Raw genomic sequence first — 17134 nt, forward strand, 5'->3', positions numbered from 1 at the left:
TGACTTTGAACCCCGTCCTCCTTAATGGGAGCACACAGGCCTGGGCAGGGACAGACACGGTGCTTACTTGTGTTTGTAAATGTCACGGCCCGCGAAGCTCGGCGTAATGAAAGAAAATGAGTGTCATCTTCTCCCGATGCCCATTAAAATCACTTAGTCGCCGGTCATGCCAGCGGACCTCGTTTGGCAATTAGCGAAGCCCTCCGTGAGGCGTCCTGGGTGCCGGTGGAGATGGGAGGATGGAGGGAGCAGAGGTTGGGAGATCAGAAGGTGGAGAGGAGAGCGAAGGAGAGGGAGAGGAGGCAGGCGGCGGGAGAGGGGAGGGGCGGAGATTGTGGAGAGGAGAGGGGAGGCAGGATCTGTTCTCGCAGGCTGCAGGGCCTCGCCGTTGCCCTGAGGCAGTGGAGACAATAACTGACATATTTCCTAACCCGGCGTAGTGATGCCCCATCTCCCGCTCCGTCACCAGGGCCAACCGCATCCCCCTGCGCCCGGCACACTGCTTTTATCCCCTATCCATCAGAGAGAGCTGACAGCCTGGCCTCGAGGGGCCCATGCCACACACACACACACACACACACACACACACACACACACATACACACACACATACATACACATACACACATCCCTGGGAACACAAGCCAAACACCTCTGTGACTCACACTAGGTGCCATGACATCTTCATGATAAACACAATATGCAGAAATCTACGCATTAAAGAATACAAATGATTATTATGTCCACAGGGCACTGGTACAACACTAACCAATATGATAGATGATTGTGCTGGAAGTCTTTATGGGTGCTTGGGAAAGGCAGAAACAAAAGAAGATGAAATTGCGAAACAGGGAGAGAGGAAATCACTTTCGGGTTATGAAAATCATTCAGCACTTGGCAGTGAGACAACGACAATAAGAATGATAATAGCATCACCTGCAATTATTTAATTGAAAAGCGTGGGTCCGCCTGATAAATCCACACACATCGTTCATTTATCAAAAAAACAGTAATATCCTGAAAGTAGACAGTTCTGTCTAAAAACTTAGTGTTCTGTTTTGGAAGGGGCATGGAAGGTCGCGGAAGGTCGCGGAAGGTCTCAGAAGGTCACGGAAGGTCATGGAAGGTCACGGGACATGTTAATAGAACGAGGTCTTCCGAACCAAGGCGGATCGACCGTTCAACAGATCAAAAGTTAACGCCGGTGGCTCGGCCTTGTCGCCTTTAACCACGTCGGTATCTGTCCCCCGATGGCTGTTGTCTTCCCCGATGGTTAAATCTCTTCTCCCGCCGCCTCTACTGAAGCTGCCGGCGGCTGCGAAAAGGACAGGGAGCCTTAACAAGACAATTCGCTAATAAAGTCGTAAATTCTGCACGTCGCTCTCGCTTATTGTGGGTTCGGCCACGCGGACGAGGTCACGGGCGGAGCGGCGAGCCGTGTCTGCGGCCTTTATTTACCACCCACCACCCCCCCCCACCCCACGCCAACCAACCCCCCCCTGCCCGCTGTGACGCGCCGTTAGCTCGGTCGTTTCCACGCTGGCGTGGCTCACCAGTGCGCATGGCCCACGCCGCCTCGTTAATGATCTTAATGATGAGGAAGGTGAAGATCCTCAGAGTCGGGCCGGTGGAGCGCGCCCCGAGGCCCGCCTGCCGCACTTTATGATGATGTTACGCACAATTAATCAAAGTGGCATTTATTGCTTATGCCAGACATATTAAATTGTTCCCCTGTCCTTTGGACTCGGAGGCTGCCGGGTGTCATTACAGGCCTCCGATCACTAAAACTCATTTCCTGTTGTTGCTACAGGTCACAAATAATCTAAAAAGGTGGCCAGCACCCTCTCTGATTATAACATAAACATATATTGGAAGCAGGCGTGAATTATTGAAATCTGGGGCTCAGAATGTATTTTCATATTTGTTTGTTTGTTTGTCTGTTTGTGTGTGCAATGGATGTATATGCTCCCAACCAAAACACACTGATTCATACATAGATACAGATGGGCTACTCGAACACAAAGATGACAGTCCTATATTTTCGTATTATCTACTGATGGACGAGTCTTCTTGTCCTACATTTGTAGGTTCCCTAGTGAGCATAATACCCACAACCTGTAGCTCAGTACTGGAGCTGCTCCCATGTGGCGTTACAACCAGTACAACCCAATATGGGTGACGACAATATGTATAACATAATGTAATGTAATCCCACTGACAAAGATGTGCTCATACAGCTTTGTTAAAATCAAAGGGAATATGACAAGCCCACTACACTACACCGCCTAAAACTACACCCCCTACTACACTACACCCCCTAAAACTACACCTAAACTACACTGCATTAAACTACACTAAAACAATCACACACCACAGCATGTGTACATCATAGTGGCAGCCCACCTCACATCCAGTGCACCCTAGCACCCTTCCTCATTCTCAGCATCACCTTCCTCATCCTCCTCATTCTCTCCACCCTCATTGGCTCACACAAGCAGGGCGGAGCTCCGGGTCAGTGGGGGGTAACACCCAGAACTCCCCCTGCCCCTCTCTGAGGTTCACTCCAATCGGACAGCCGTTATGAGATAACTTGCAGCTGCAAGCTTTGGGCTGGGGCAGGTGGGGAGGTGTGAGGGGCAATTATTTCAGTGGGACAGGCAGTTAGTTAGCCTAGCCATCAGGGTGGCATCTGCTATCCCACCGTGCTGCCGATTGTGTCTGATGATGGATGTCACAATCCGGACCATCAAAACAGGGCCCCCCGCTGCTTTTAATTGCCAAAGCTGGGCACGGGCCCATTTGTTATTAGGCCGAGGTTATTACCTCACGCCGAGTATATTAACAGGTGAAGATAATTGATGAGACGGAGGGCCCCCGGCCCACGGAGCCTTCAAAGGGCCTTGTGTAATTATGACATAATGAATGTTCTGTTAGGCAGCAGTGGGGGGCGGCATTAGACAAGCAAAAAGCCCCACGACCGGCCCCTGGTGCAAACGCACCAGGAATAATGCGCCCTCATCCAGCGGCCGATGGGGCTCGAATAATTACAACTACAATGCGTGTAATTAAGAGGGAAAAAAAGGACATAAAAAAATGCATTTCTTTTTATTTTTTTGTTTTGTATTAATACGTTTCATTGATTGGCTGGACTCTGTGTCCTCTGTTGCTTTCATTAAGATGGATGTGGATGGCACATGAATGTGGAGAGATGGTTGTCGGAGAGAGAGAGAGAGAGAGAGAGAGAGAGAGAGAGAGAGAGAGAGAGAGAGAGAGACAGAGAGACGTGCCCAGGAGAGGCTGGGTGGTCTACAACAGGGGGGGAGCAAAGCACCAAACAAATGGTCTTCAAACCCCCCCCCCCCCTTCAGTATCACAGCCACACCGCTGCCTCAGCCACGGTGGCGACAACGCCCGGCCATCAAACGACACCGAAAATAGATTCAACCGAAAAAATTCCGATGGGGGGAATTTGAGGGAGAGAGGGAGCACGGCGGACAAATATAAATACGCCCAGAATGTCTTAAGTAAACAGAAATGATTCCAAATTATTTAGAAAGCCTAGATAATAATTACTGGTTTGGGAGGCGTAGGGCCGCAGGCGGGGGCTGGAGTGAACCCAGGCACAACACCAGCGTGCTCGGATGTGGCGGCCCACGACTGCCAACGCACAAAAGCCTGTAATTACTAACGCACATTTCTCTCCTTCACTTTCACCTTTCATTTCACACCCGCCCGAGAGAGCCAAGGTGAACCAGGGAGCTAATTGCCTGCAGACTGTCCTGCTTCAACGGGATAAAGCATGAAACACGGCCAGGCGTGGGGCTGTGGACGGGGAGAAGCAGACGCTCGGTGCCTCTGAACACAAACATACAAAACAAACACCGTTAGCTAGCCGTTAGCCACACCGCTAACCCAGCGTGTCCTCATAATCCGTCCTCCTCTGCCTCTTGTCCTGTCTGTTCCGTGGACCGTGCGGTGAAGCAACTTCCATTGGGTGGAACGTGCCGGAGCTCCACACGCACCGTAACACGATGCCTAGCTGTCACAGCGCCGAGGGGGCGGGAACAAGTGTGCGTGTCTGCGGGTGGGGGGTGCTGAGCTGTGCGTGTCTGTACTGTATGCAAACGAAAGAACACTTTCGGGAAAAGCGACTTTAGGCAGGGAGGCAGAGGCCGTGTCAGTCAGTCGTGTGCAACAGGCAGGAAATCGTGGAAATGCTCCATATCGCGGAATGTTGCACCACTGCCACGTGTATTATACAGCATTTCTACATCCTGGGACTCGAGCAAACCCCGCGCGGCACTATTTAGAATGTCCCCGGTGTTCGGGACACGCAACTAAAGTAATCAGGTAATTATTTTCCAAGGACAAACCACCCGGTCCGGTACTCCGGGATCAGGACAGGGAAACACTGGTGTGACAAAAATGTTTCCCAGCCTGTAACAGGACAGGGGAGGCATTGTTACTGTTCCAGTGATGTTGCTTGTGTAAAGTGTAAAACAGGCATTACTGTAAAATGGTTTTGGAGAACCTACTCAAACACTGGCTGAGCAGGAAGAACAGACCAGCGCATGGTGACGAGTCCGGCTGACAGTGAGCACGTGTACTGTCACATCGTCACTCCGGTTACAGCATCAGTCAAACGCTGTGAGTGTAAATACAGCCCCACCCATCCACACCCCCCCCCCCCCCCCCCCCCCTCCACAACAGATGGACTTTATGTTCCAATTCCTCTGTACCAATCATCAACTCCATCACCTTGAAGAGAAAGTACATCAGGGCCAGCAACATAAGCCCTGTGCCTCTGGTAACAGTGATCTATCTGCAGTGTGGATTGCAATATTTCTGCCGATATTTCTTCAACGGGAAAGTGCCTCCAGGAAGAACAGCGCTGAGAACCTCAGCGTCTGTGTTTCATTGGCCGGTTTTTGCAATTACGTATTCATGATCCGGTTTTGTTTTAGTGATAAGGCACATGTAATTATGAGCCATACGTGCATTTGCATATTTGCATGAATGACAAGTTACATCTTTCTCCATTGAGTAGATGTGCCTCAGAGTGATATGTGAGAGGAATTCATGAATATGTCTTGCTAATTATACCAATCTTGCAAACGATCTCCTTAAATATTAATCCACATCACTTTGCATAGATCGCTGCGAGTCATTCTGTGATATAGAACATGCATTTGCATTTGGACATGTTACATAAACTTGTCCAGTAGTTTCCCAAAGCTGAATAGCGTAAAACAAAACAGAACCAGTAAAGATCACTGTTACCAGAGTGGACCGCACCTCCTTGCTGTAAAGATCACTCTTACCAGAGTGGACCGCACCTCCTTCATGTGGCTGTTAGTTTTTGGAGGGGGAATTTTTATGCAAAAAATAACATAAGGGGGGCTGGATTGACGTAGTTCTATTTGTCATTCCACCTGTGACTGACAATCTTGCTGGCACAATAAATAGAAACTTTTAAAATCTTTGGCTCAGCCTCACAATGTAAAGTATAAAAAGTGAACTGGGGATGGAATATTTGTGGCCTTTGTCATCTCTCTCTCTCTCTCTCTCTCTCTCTCTCTCTCTCTCTCTCTGTGTGTAACCCATTCATTCTCTTGATTTGTATGCACTATGCATTTTCATGTTATGCCAGAATTAAGCTTGCGTGAATTAATAATATCCTCATTATAATTAGTTGTACATGCATACAGTAAAGTCGGTTTGGATCCTAACATGGCGATGTACTCAAGCTTAAAAATGCTAAAGTTGCAATGTGTGTGTGTGTGTGTGTGTGTGTGTGTGTGTGTGTGTGTGTGTGTGTGTGTGTGTGTGTGTGTGTGTGTGTGTGTGTGTGTGGCACAGAGAGTATTGAGCGTTCATGGCACATCACGTTTGTGGTTTGTGCGTTCATGCTTCCAGGACCGATGCATCAAAAACATTTAAATATTCCACATCAGAGAATCAGAGAAGGCAACAAGGCCAGCAGACGACTTCCCTCCATCTTAAGTGCCCAATATTTTTGATGTCAGGCAATTATAATACCTTCAAAGTGATCTGGATTGATTTGTTTCCTCAGCAATGGTGTGTGTGTGTGTGTGTGTGTGTGTGTGTGTGTGTGTGTGGATGGGGGAGTCTGCTAGAGTGAGTATTGAAATGAGGCCGTCTAAGTTGCCGTAGCTGCGCTAAAGAAAAAATGCAAATGCGGTCACAGACGAGTAGCGGAGACATCAGTGGGTTAATGGAGGTCTGAATGTTGCCATGCGGAGCGATGTTATCCCTCAAAGACTAAATCAATCATAAACAACCAGCGTAGAGAGCGCACTGCCTTTAGAGCCAATTAAAAAGCAGGGTGACATGACACAAAAAGTACTTCTTTCCATAAATTAAGTGAGCTGCCGTTATTGTTGTCTTGTTTACTACTTTGGGACGGCGGTGTTTGATGTATGCGCATGGCCACTGTGGGAGATGTTTTATGATCATTATTATTCAAATGAGCTGGGCTGTTTTTGAAGGTCTCAAATCACTGCACATGAATGGCGAAGTCCAGAATTACAAATGGCTTTCCATGCAAATGAAGGGCGCCACTCACTTGACTGACTTCATTTGGCATCAACACAGATTCAACACTCAACTGTTTGGAATAACATTAACAAGACAAAGTTTTTCGTGTTTATGGCGCAACTGCGTCAGCTAGAGGAGCTTGCTGTGGTCTGGCGGTCCGTGGGCCGAGGTAGCGGCGACAAAGTGTTGCTAAATTGTTTGGTGTAATGAGGCCTGGATGGAAACGCCTGTGACGATGCAGCGAAACGCACAACGCAAACGAGCAAAAAACGGAAAAACACTGTGGCCCTACTGCAACCAAGAGACTGTAACCCAAAACAACAGACCAAGTGACTGTGACCCACTGGAACAGACCAAGTGACTGTGACCCACAGCAACAGACCAAGTAACTGTGACCCACTGGAACAAAGTGACTGTGACCCACTACAACAGACCAAGTGACTGTGACCCACAACAACAGACCAAGTAACTGTGACCCACAACAACAGATCAAGTAACTGTGATCCACAACAACAGACCAAATAACTGTGGCCCACAACAACAGGCCAAGTAACTGTGACCCCAACAACAGATCAAGTAACTGTGGTCCACAACAACAGATCAAGTAACTGTGGTCCACAACAACAGATCAAGTAACTGTGACCCACAACAACAGATCAAGTGACTGTGGTCCACAACAACAGACCAAGTAACTGTGGCCCACAACAACAGACCAAGTAACTGTGACCCACAACAACAGACCAAGTAACTGCGGTCCACAACAACAGATCAAGTAACTGTGACCCACAACAACAGACCAAGTAACTGTGACCCACAACAACAGATCAAGAGACTGTGGTCCACAACAACAGACCAAGTAACTGTGACCTACAACAACAGATCAAGTGACTGTGGTCCACAACAACAGATCAAGTAACTGTGGCCCACAACAACAGACTAAGTAACTGTGGCCCACAACAACAGACTAAGTAACTGTGGTCCACAAATAATTGCCGCCTGTTGCAACACAACTGCACAACAAGTAACTGGCTTACCGCAACAGTACAAGTGACTGTGGTCTCCTACAACAGAGTGGCTGGCGTGACTACCACCCACACTGGCCGCACCGTGACCCTGCTGCCTGCACTACTGAGAGCTTCTCTGCTCATCCCACTGGCTACAAAGTGCCACACACACTTCAGTAAAAATAGCAGCAGTGTTTCCATGGGTGAGAGCTGGATCCATCAACTCCTAAAGAGCTAAGATCTGGAATCACCAGTGAGTGACAGATACACTTGAAAAGTACAGTACATTGCACAATAAAAGCGCTCCACTCTAATTGAACAATAATTACTTAAAAATCGAGTAGTGGAAAAGTAGCCGGGGGTGGGGGACTCTTGACAGTACTAGTGAGACTGAGTGGATTTAACAGCTCAATTCATCTAGTGCTTTAATCCAGGGAGAGCTCCCGTGTGCTCTTTTAACGGCGGGCCTGGTTGACTTCTCATTACAAGTGCGTTACTAGAAACACAAGGTGGGATTAATCCTGAGTGAGAGGATATTTGTGAATATTTGGACCCAAGTGGGGCTGTTGCTGTTATAAACATCTTATCTTGATCTGATTCTTCATGAACTGATTCCAAAACCTCCCGTTGCTCTGCTTCGTAGAGGCCGACTAGCGCTAGGCCGAAACAACCACTGCCTCGCTCACACACTCCCTCTGTTTTGAGCTCATTTGCCGTCTTAAGCTACCGCGATGGAGCAATAGGCAGACGCGCGAGTGTGTTTGCATATGTAAAACTGTGGGGGAAGAGCAGAAACAGCCCAAACGGGAGGATTCCCAGGTATCGCTCACGCGCCGGGAGATTTACCCAGCGGACAATCTCATTCCATCACACCCGCGCTATTTCAGGTAATATCCTGATTGGTTTCTCGTTGTGTGTCCTGCAAATCCTGTTCTTGCAAGGGAGGTTTAATTGAGTTTGACAGCATGGGCTTCTTGAGTCTTATGGCTATGGTAAACGGCAAAGTTACATCTTAATTTAAAATTCTACATGGATAAAAAGCAATTAATTACATTATGCAGGGAATGAAATCCAAGTTGTTTTTTTTCCCCCCCTCTCATTTAATTTTATCTGGAGGGCATACAACAAAGAACTGTTTATCTGAATTACAGGGCTCCGAGGAAACGCTGTACACATTAAATGAGCATTCTGTGAAGACCACCCACAGGAACCTATCTGTTCCTCACCCAATTATAACTCTGAACTTGCTGCATTTCTTCTGTTTGAAAATCTGCAGAAATAAGTCAAGGCTTTAATGTCTAAATTTCAGTGAAATTATCCATCAGAGTCTTGAGGTATTGTGGGAGGGAATCAAAGAAGGAGTTACAAAATGCACATATAGCATTTTCATATTTGGTTTGTTTTTTGTAGCTCTGCTATGGACGAAGCATTTTGTGTGTGCCTGCATCATCATATCTTCAAAGTGCTCTGCCGCGTTGCCTTCTGATGCCACAGAGAACAAAAACAATGTCATTCAACATACATCCCCGTTTTTTGACACACAAACAAAGATGGCAGTGTTTGTCATTGAGATTAGAGCGATCAAAGACAACAGTGACCATAAAAATACTCCACCACGTAAACTTTACAAAGCATAAGAGGGTGGGGGGGGGGGGGGGGGGGGTGGCTCAAAATCAAACAGCGAATTCCATCTTCTGAGATAGTGGAAAATACAATATCATGTGATAAAAAAGTAAGGGGAACTACTGCGTTGTAGACTGCTCTTTCAATGAGAAATCTAAAAGGTAATTTCACGGATAAAAGGGACTCTAATGCATGGTAGTAATGTAGCAGAGATGGAACAAAGGGAAACTTTCATCTCTTTAAGCTTGGATGGAGAAAACCTTTGATGCTTTGAAAATGATAATAAAAATCTTAGTCTCTGCCACTGAATACAATGTGGCCCCCAGCACTTAATACTGCCGCACAGGCCATCTAGAGGCAGGAAAAAGCCTGCAAATTGTGACACTTAGGGTGCCCAAATTATACCCCGAACAAACACAAAAGTACAGGGCATAAAAAAATCTCATTATATCTAAGATTAGCTGAAATCTAAGGACGCTAAGAGACGAAATTCAGGTCCAAATGACAGGTCCAAATGACACTCTGTATTTCATATCGGCAATATTAAAATATAACCATAATACACTGTATATAAAAATGAGAAGAAAGTAAAGATTTAAAGACTGCTCTTAGTGCAACAGAAAAAAAACGGGTAGCTGCATGACTGATTTAAAAGCAGGAGTGTGCCATTTTCCCAGTGTGAACAGGGGTGCGGCCAGAGCGAATTCGGGTGAGAGGCGCCATGCCTGTCGGGCGGCACTTTGAAAGGGAAAATAAGGCACAATTGTGTTGCCAGATTCCCCCACCTTTTTCACCCCCCATGACTTTCAGGGACAGGCGGCCCTGGCTGGGCGTGCCTGGGTTCTGACAGGACAGATGGTCTGGAAACTCTAAGTGCATTCCCCCCTGAACTCCTGACCCCAGTGCGCATCGAAATAACCCATTAGCTCTGTAATGTCTTTAGCCAGTGTGGCAGCCCAATGGCTTTTTTTTCCCTCCCCCTTATACTCTACCTCCTCTTTCTCAGAAACACAATTTAACTCCCCATTTCCAATTATTCAAACCATTTACTCCAACTGCCACTATCCCACTGGTGTGAGCGTTGGGTCCTCATCTTCCACTCCAGGAGCTGTAGGCTGGGCTAGCCGTAGCTCTCGCTAACCAGAGGGGAAATGTACACTGGTAAAGATGGCAGTTCCCCATGTAAAGAACAAACAGCAAGTCTGATCTATTGCTTCCGGAGAACGGGGGGGGGGGGGGGGGGGGGGGCGGCACACTCCAGAAAGCGCTCTGCTACTCAGACTGAAACTAATTGTTAATGGTTGACTTTGGAATTTTTATGGAGACAGCATGTCCTTATCACAAAGATAAATGAATTAATATTCAACACTTCAGCTGAAATTGCTGGAGGAGATTTTGAGTTAAAAAAGTAAAGGAAGTCTGCTTTTTAGTTCAAATGTAGTGACCCATGCGCAGAAAGAAGGGATCCCCTCTTGTTCCAGTGAAGGACATTATCATATCCAGCATTTATATATTCAGTGTCATTTGGACTTTGAGTGAAACTGTTCATGGGTGTTGTAGACACACATGGGAAACACATTCAGCAAGTGTTATTGGAGTCAGGTTGGGAGAAATCGGCTCCAGTAAAGGCATGCAATGTGGACCGACCCATAAGGATCCAGAACACTGTGGACCCTGTGCTGAATATCCCACAGATCCGATTTCTGCCAGGGTCATGTGTACACTACGATTCGGCCCAACAGAACACCAGGCTAGAGAAGATTCACATTTGAATAACCACTGTACAATATTTAAACATTCCTCCCTTTATTAACAGTCATGGCATAGGGATGCTTTGTGTCATGACATTTGTGAGGTGTGTGTTATAAGTTTCACAATCAAACTGTTTCAGACATCAGGGTTAGAGATAGTGGACAAAACAAATGACTGTGAATGAAACAGCCTTATAGATCCCACAGTTCAGACTGTGCTAAGCTGCATCCAAACAGGTCTACAGAACAGCTGAGAGGCTGTGACACCCACACCTGACTGGGGTTTGAGAGCGAGTGCTTTCTCACCGTGAGCGCTGAAGTAAGTAAGGGGAAAAGTAAGTTATGTGGTAAAATTCACCACAGTCAGGAAGGGATGTGTTGGGAGGGTGTGTGTGTGTGTGTGTGTGTGTGTGTGTGTGTGTGTGTGTGGAATGCTTGTCTTTTGGTTTTGGTTGAGGGGATGAAACTCCAGATGTGTGAGCAGCCCACGTGATAACCAGGTATGAGCACTCCACTTCAAAGAAGAACTGCTGCTTTGAGGAGGGAAATGTGTGAGAATTTGCTGTTAACACTGTGCCAACATCTTGCTTGGTTCTCTGACTTCTCCTACAGTACAGGCTCTATTGATCTGTCTTATGAGGGCGGGAAGACACGCTTTAATTACTCAGGTGCTAAACTTCAGGTTAGAACTGTCATCAGAGACTATGCATGGACCAGAAAAATGAATACAAGCCAATGAGCATAGATCATGGTTGGTAATAACACGAGGCCCAAAGCACCACTTATTGATAGAAAGAGTCAGGATGTCAAGTTTAGATAGACCAACCTAAATGTTGCTTGGACTGGCTAGAAGACGGCCTAAAGTCCATAAGACCATCAGTGGAACACTGGAGAGTCTAAGACCATTGCCCGAGATGTCATGAAGCGTGTGTATGAAGAAGGTTCATTGTCCCAATTGCTGTTCTGAATGAGTGGAACAGTGAGTGGAATTCTCTCAGCCAGAGTGGCATCAAGGCTGGGTACAGATTCAGAAACAGAACTATAATCAGACACTTCCTGTGCATTTTTATATCAAGATTTATGCCAAGATTGAAAGGCACATTGACTCAGCAAACCATCTGACCAGGATCTACAGCAAGAACGTGGGAATGTCTTTTGATGGGGAGAGGTGTGATCGGCTGATAGTAAAAAGAGTAAAAGTTACCTGGACAGAGTGAACCGAATGTCCATAAGACTATATAACAGACATGGATGTCTGGATACCTGGAGTCACACAGGAACATGCAATTCCCACCATAGGGTGAGGCATGTTCTCAAGAGTCGGTTGAATGAAAACAAGAAGATCAAAGCCATGAACACATACACGCTGCCAGTCATCAGATACCCAGCAGGCTCTATTCGCTGGCCAGAAGAAGAGCAGGAAGCTGCCAACGTCAAGACGAGAAGACTCCTCACAAATCATGGTGCACTCCACCCATTATCCAACATCTGAAGGCTGGACCCCGACTGGAAGGACAGGCCATGTGGCACACATGATATGTGGGATTGAGAGAATAAACAGAGAGAACGTTAACACCAAGGGTGTGCTAGCGGTGAAATGGGCGTGTGGAGCTGTGAGTCGTAAGCTGGAGGAATGACACCATCTGTTTCAGTCCAGAAGAGTGCAATCCTAACGACGGCAAAAATACTGTGTTGCAGTCTCAAACTCCCAGGCCTACAGTAGAAGGTGAGTGTGAGGAAACACATATGTTCACCCTCTGGACGTGAAGTGAGACAGGTATTTTATATATTAATAATAATAATATATATTATATATATGTATTCTTTTTGAAACTAGGATGTTTCGTAGTTTGAAAAACAATACAGGAAGAAGAGTTAAACTACAATGTGTAGCATGAAGTCTAATGAAGCAGAAGAGCCAAACTGACAAAAAAACCTTCTCACCTCACCTCTTCTCGTGAGTCAGTGGAATGATTATGAACTCTGATATCTGCCCTCGTTTGGCACTTGTATGAAACAGACTTTCCTCATCCACAGCCTCCATCGGGGAGAGACATGGGCACCGGTGATGGCAGGTGGTGAGCAGAGCCCGGCGTGTCCTGCAGGATGACTGACGGCACCCCGGCCCAGTCCTGTCTCCGCCTGGGCTTTGCCCCTGTTGCCGGGCGAGCCTCCGAACCTTGGTGTTGACCACGCGGTCTCCGTGGTGCCGCTGTGGCAGGGACGCCTCCGGGCCCGGTCCGGTAAAGCCCGTTGTGCGCATGGCTGCTTCTGCTACTAATAAGGTCTTAGTGGAGTTAAGCGTACCGCTATCACTCGCCGATATCCTCCTCGTGCCACGACTGCCCGTCTGACACATTCTAACCCCTTTTAATTGCCCTAGAGGTGGGAGAGCTGCATAGGGCTCAGCCCTGGTGAAAACTGCATTATTTATTCCGATCTGCCGGGTCTGCTCTGAGTCTGCTGCCCAGCTAATAGATTAATGAGGTCATATTAACATTCCCCTCACAGCCCGGAACAGGCCGACTGTTGATCAAAATGAGATTAGGCTTCTCTAGATTAAGCACATTTACTCCCATACGTGCTCAGGTACTTTCTCCTAGCGCTACGTAATGGCATTGCACAATGCATAATGCATCTCCCATTACAAGCTGCATTTAAAAAATCAAATAAAACCATGTAATTTTTGTCCAAAAAGTAAGAAACACTCACCAAATGCATCATTAAGGCCCCAAACGTCCGCTGTTTAAAGCATTAAGGTAATTTAACAATGTCAAGTGGAAAGTTTAATGGCTTTGATGGATTTTGGTTGCACTTGTGGTCCATGTAGCTAATATTTTTATAGTCTTTTCTTGTGTGCTTAAGCCATTAAAGAGTTGAAATGTAAGAAAATTGTCTGTCAATTTGTCAGTTATTTGCTCACTAAATGTTGTAGCACTTACTGTCATTTGTGGTGATCAATGCTTAATAAATTAGGATTTTCACCTCGGTTTAAGGCCTGGATGTTCAGCACCTACCCGGGCCCCAGAGACCGAGCCCTGATGGAGAATCCCTGCGCTAATTCAGCCAAAGTGAAGCACCGATCTCCCCTTCACTCTGAACTGAGCTGCTTTTCTACAAATTGCCTTTGTAAATTCACTTGGTTCGAAAGAGAACTCGGCCATGACTTTCATTAAAACCCAACGTTTAAAGTCTGAAAGGGCATGAAAGACAGAAGTTCAGGCTGGGGTGGGGGGTATGGGGGGGTTGGCTTGTGTGAAACAGGAATGGGATTGTTTACGCCCTGCCGTCCACCACTGTAATGCAGTGATGACTCCACTGCGTCTCAGATGATCCCATTTGCAATATTGAATTATCAGGCATAACGTCGACAGGTCTACCATCTCCTCCTTGGCAAAAAAACACAGAGTCTCTGTGTCCAATCCAATTAAATACATTAGTTAAACAATTTAATGATTGCTTAACCATACTTTCACTCAAAATCCATTCATTACGAACACTAAAAATGCCATTGTGCTGTACTTGGGGAAAAGGTTATGTAGATTGATGGAATTAATTGTCCTGCTGGAGGAAAAAAAATGTCAGGAGAACAATTAGATTTTCATGATGACTTTCCCCTGCCTGGTCTGTTAGTGCTATAGCATTTTAATTTGTAACCAGACATGATAATATGTTGGAAATAGCCAAAGAGCAGCAAACACATTCCACATTGATTAAATGAGGATCAGAACTCTGCTGCTGACACTGAGGCCCTTTATGCCACTGGATAATAATAATTATGCCAAGTCAAAGTTACTTGGCCAGACCCTGAATATATAACACACTCCAGATTGCAGTCGAATATATATATGTGTATATATATATATGTGTGTATATATGTGTGTGTGTGTGTGTGTGTGTGTGTGTGTGTGTGTGTGTGTGTGTGTGTGTGTGTGTGTGTGTGTGTGTGTGTGTTTCACCAGCAGGCTGGGGTGTGATCATTACAATTCACTTGGTTTTCTAGGGTCATATGTGAAAATCAGTGTTTGAAGCAAAACAAAGACACGATAACAACAGCAGCAGCAGAGACGTCATGCTGCTCCATCAGACGGCCGATGAAGAGCACTTTCTGCAAACATCTCCTCAGACTAAATTATTCCTTTTGGGTGAGCTTGTTTATCTCCTGCTGAAAGGCCTTAACAGTGAGTCTAGCTTCATGGGTCATGACAAAGCAGCACTCCACGGGGTCCTTTCTCAGAAAGTATTTTCACTTTTTTCAATGTTTTTTCACCCCTCCAACAGTTCACTTGTTGATAACACAGTGCACAGCCAATACTACCTCTCAGCAAATCTCCACAAATTCTCCATGAATACTCTTCACTGTGATTTATGGTCTCCTGTGTACTTCTGCTGTGTTTAACTGTGGCTCAGCAGATCTCCTTCTGAGTAAGGCACCAGTCTTAAACCCTGACTGTGCCATGATTACCAGTACCATCTGGAGTCGTGTCGCCATGGAGCTGAGAGCCGGTGTGTAGTGTGGTTGCCTGGTAACCGGAGGATGCCGTGGTGTGTGCGGTGGTACCCGGCGGCCGGTACGGAGGAACTGGCGATCATTTCCGCTGAGCTTAACGCGTTGCGTCAGCATGAGAACAGAGGACGGTGCAGGGGCGGTACGTTTAGGCGGTGGCAGTGGTGTGGGTTGCTTTATTTACCCTGGAGAGTCATATTCCAACACGGTCAGGACAGTGTGGGTCTCACCCCGCTGAAATAAGAATGCGGTGAACATGGAGAGGCAGGTTTTACACTGGTGGATTCATTACTGGGCCTCAGCGCACACAGCCCAATTCGTGCATCCCAGCGCACGCTTGTCATTCTGCAGCTGATCCGCCATCAGTGTGCAATGTCAGTGCGAGCCGCTCAGGGCTAAAGAGAACGCAGAACACAAGGCAGGAGGCCGTGAGAGAGACAGAACGGAGACAGAGTGACTCTCAGACGTTCTTTCTGCTGAAAGCTCACGCAAGAATGGTGAGCATGTTTGTGCAGACCAAGCGAGCTGTCACGATCTAAGTAATGAGCGCAAACTGTAAGGGCTACGTCCGAAAGTGCGATTCCCAGGAGGGGAGAAAACTCAGTTATGACAATTACATCCTCATTAGTAAAAGTGTTTTAACGCTCTGCCATTCATTGACCACGTTTCCCTCATTGCCAGGATTCCTAAAGTGTGACTTAATTTACACGGGCTGCATTCAGCCTGTTAGAAATCTGCGTAGCCACGCTCCCTTACAGCTTTTGTTATGGAACAGAAAAGCATAAGGTTTTCAAATGGAAATTAAATCAACTTTCTAATGATAGCAGAACGGCGAGTCGGGCCTCTAATGCCGCAGTCAATCACAACTTCCAGTGAGGGTCAAGGTTGAAGATTTGCAGCGTAACACCATTTGAATGTAATGAGGAGCCCGTGTCACTGCAGGACTGTGTGAACACATGCGCCCGTGAGCTGCTATCATAAAGCCACCATTCGGCAGACAGGAAGGGAAAAAAAACAAATTACAAAAGCAGGGATGGAGAAATAACTGCAATTTACACTCATTTTCACCTTTTTGTTGCAAGTGGCGCTCTGTCCCGGGATTGGCGTGGTTGGGGGAGAGGGGGCTATTCTCCAAGGAGAACCGCTCACGGCGGGACAATGGGTAGAAACTCGCGCAGGGCCCTGTGCGTCACACCTGCTGCGAGAACAAATGACACACTTCATTCTGCTTCACTGTCCGCCTGGCATTTCACACACACTCCAGATTCATCACCTTTGTCTCCAAAACAAAGGCGGGGGATGGTGGGGAGAGGTGGGGGGGGGGGGGGGGTTGCTTGGTCCGAGGTGAGCAAGAGGAAATATTTCCAGCTCTGGAGAGGCACAATAACCTTTTTTTCCCTGCGTTCTCTGCCGGTACATGGACAAAGGCAGCGACACAAACTCACTTTGACTGTGTGTGACAGGGAGCGTGAGCAGGGGAGGTGTCCTCTCTAGTGTCCGCCAGCTCACCCACGTGTCCATAAACGCGCTTTAATGTCCACGGCGGAAGTGGAGTCGGCGTTTCCCAGAGGTCTCGCGTGCTGTCGGCAAGCAAGACTGGATCCGGCGAACACGGTACAAATCCATCAGCGGCAGTAATCAGAGAGCGGGGAGTGGGGATTTTACGTGTGGGAGACAGTCAATTAAAACGG

General features: G+C 47.0%; 1 long non-coding RNA gene across 2 annotated transcripts in view; it reads right to left on the reverse strand.

Annotated features, from left to right (window-relative positions):
• Positions 1–16557, reverse strand: part of LOC143518292 (uncharacterized) — a 35620-nt gene extending 19063 nt beyond the window's left edge. Inside the window, exon 1 of one of the 2 annotated variants that reach the window (XR_013132149.1) lies at positions 16512–16557. This is a non-coding gene — a long non-coding RNA (uncharacterized LOC143518292). Of the gene's footprint in view, positions 1–7592; positions 7694–16511 lie in introns of those variants that run through there. The other variant, XR_013132148.1, reaches the window with a different exon arrangement.
• Positions 16558–17134: the final 577 nt, after the last annotated feature.

This window comes from Brachyhypopomus gauderio, chromosome 7 (assembly GCF_052324685.1).
Source record: "Brachyhypopomus gauderio isolate BG-103 chromosome 7, BGAUD_0.2, whole genome shotgun sequence".
Lineage (NCBI taxonomy): Eukaryota > Metazoa > Chordata > Actinopteri > Gymnotiformes > Hypopomidae > Brachyhypopomus > Brachyhypopomus gauderio.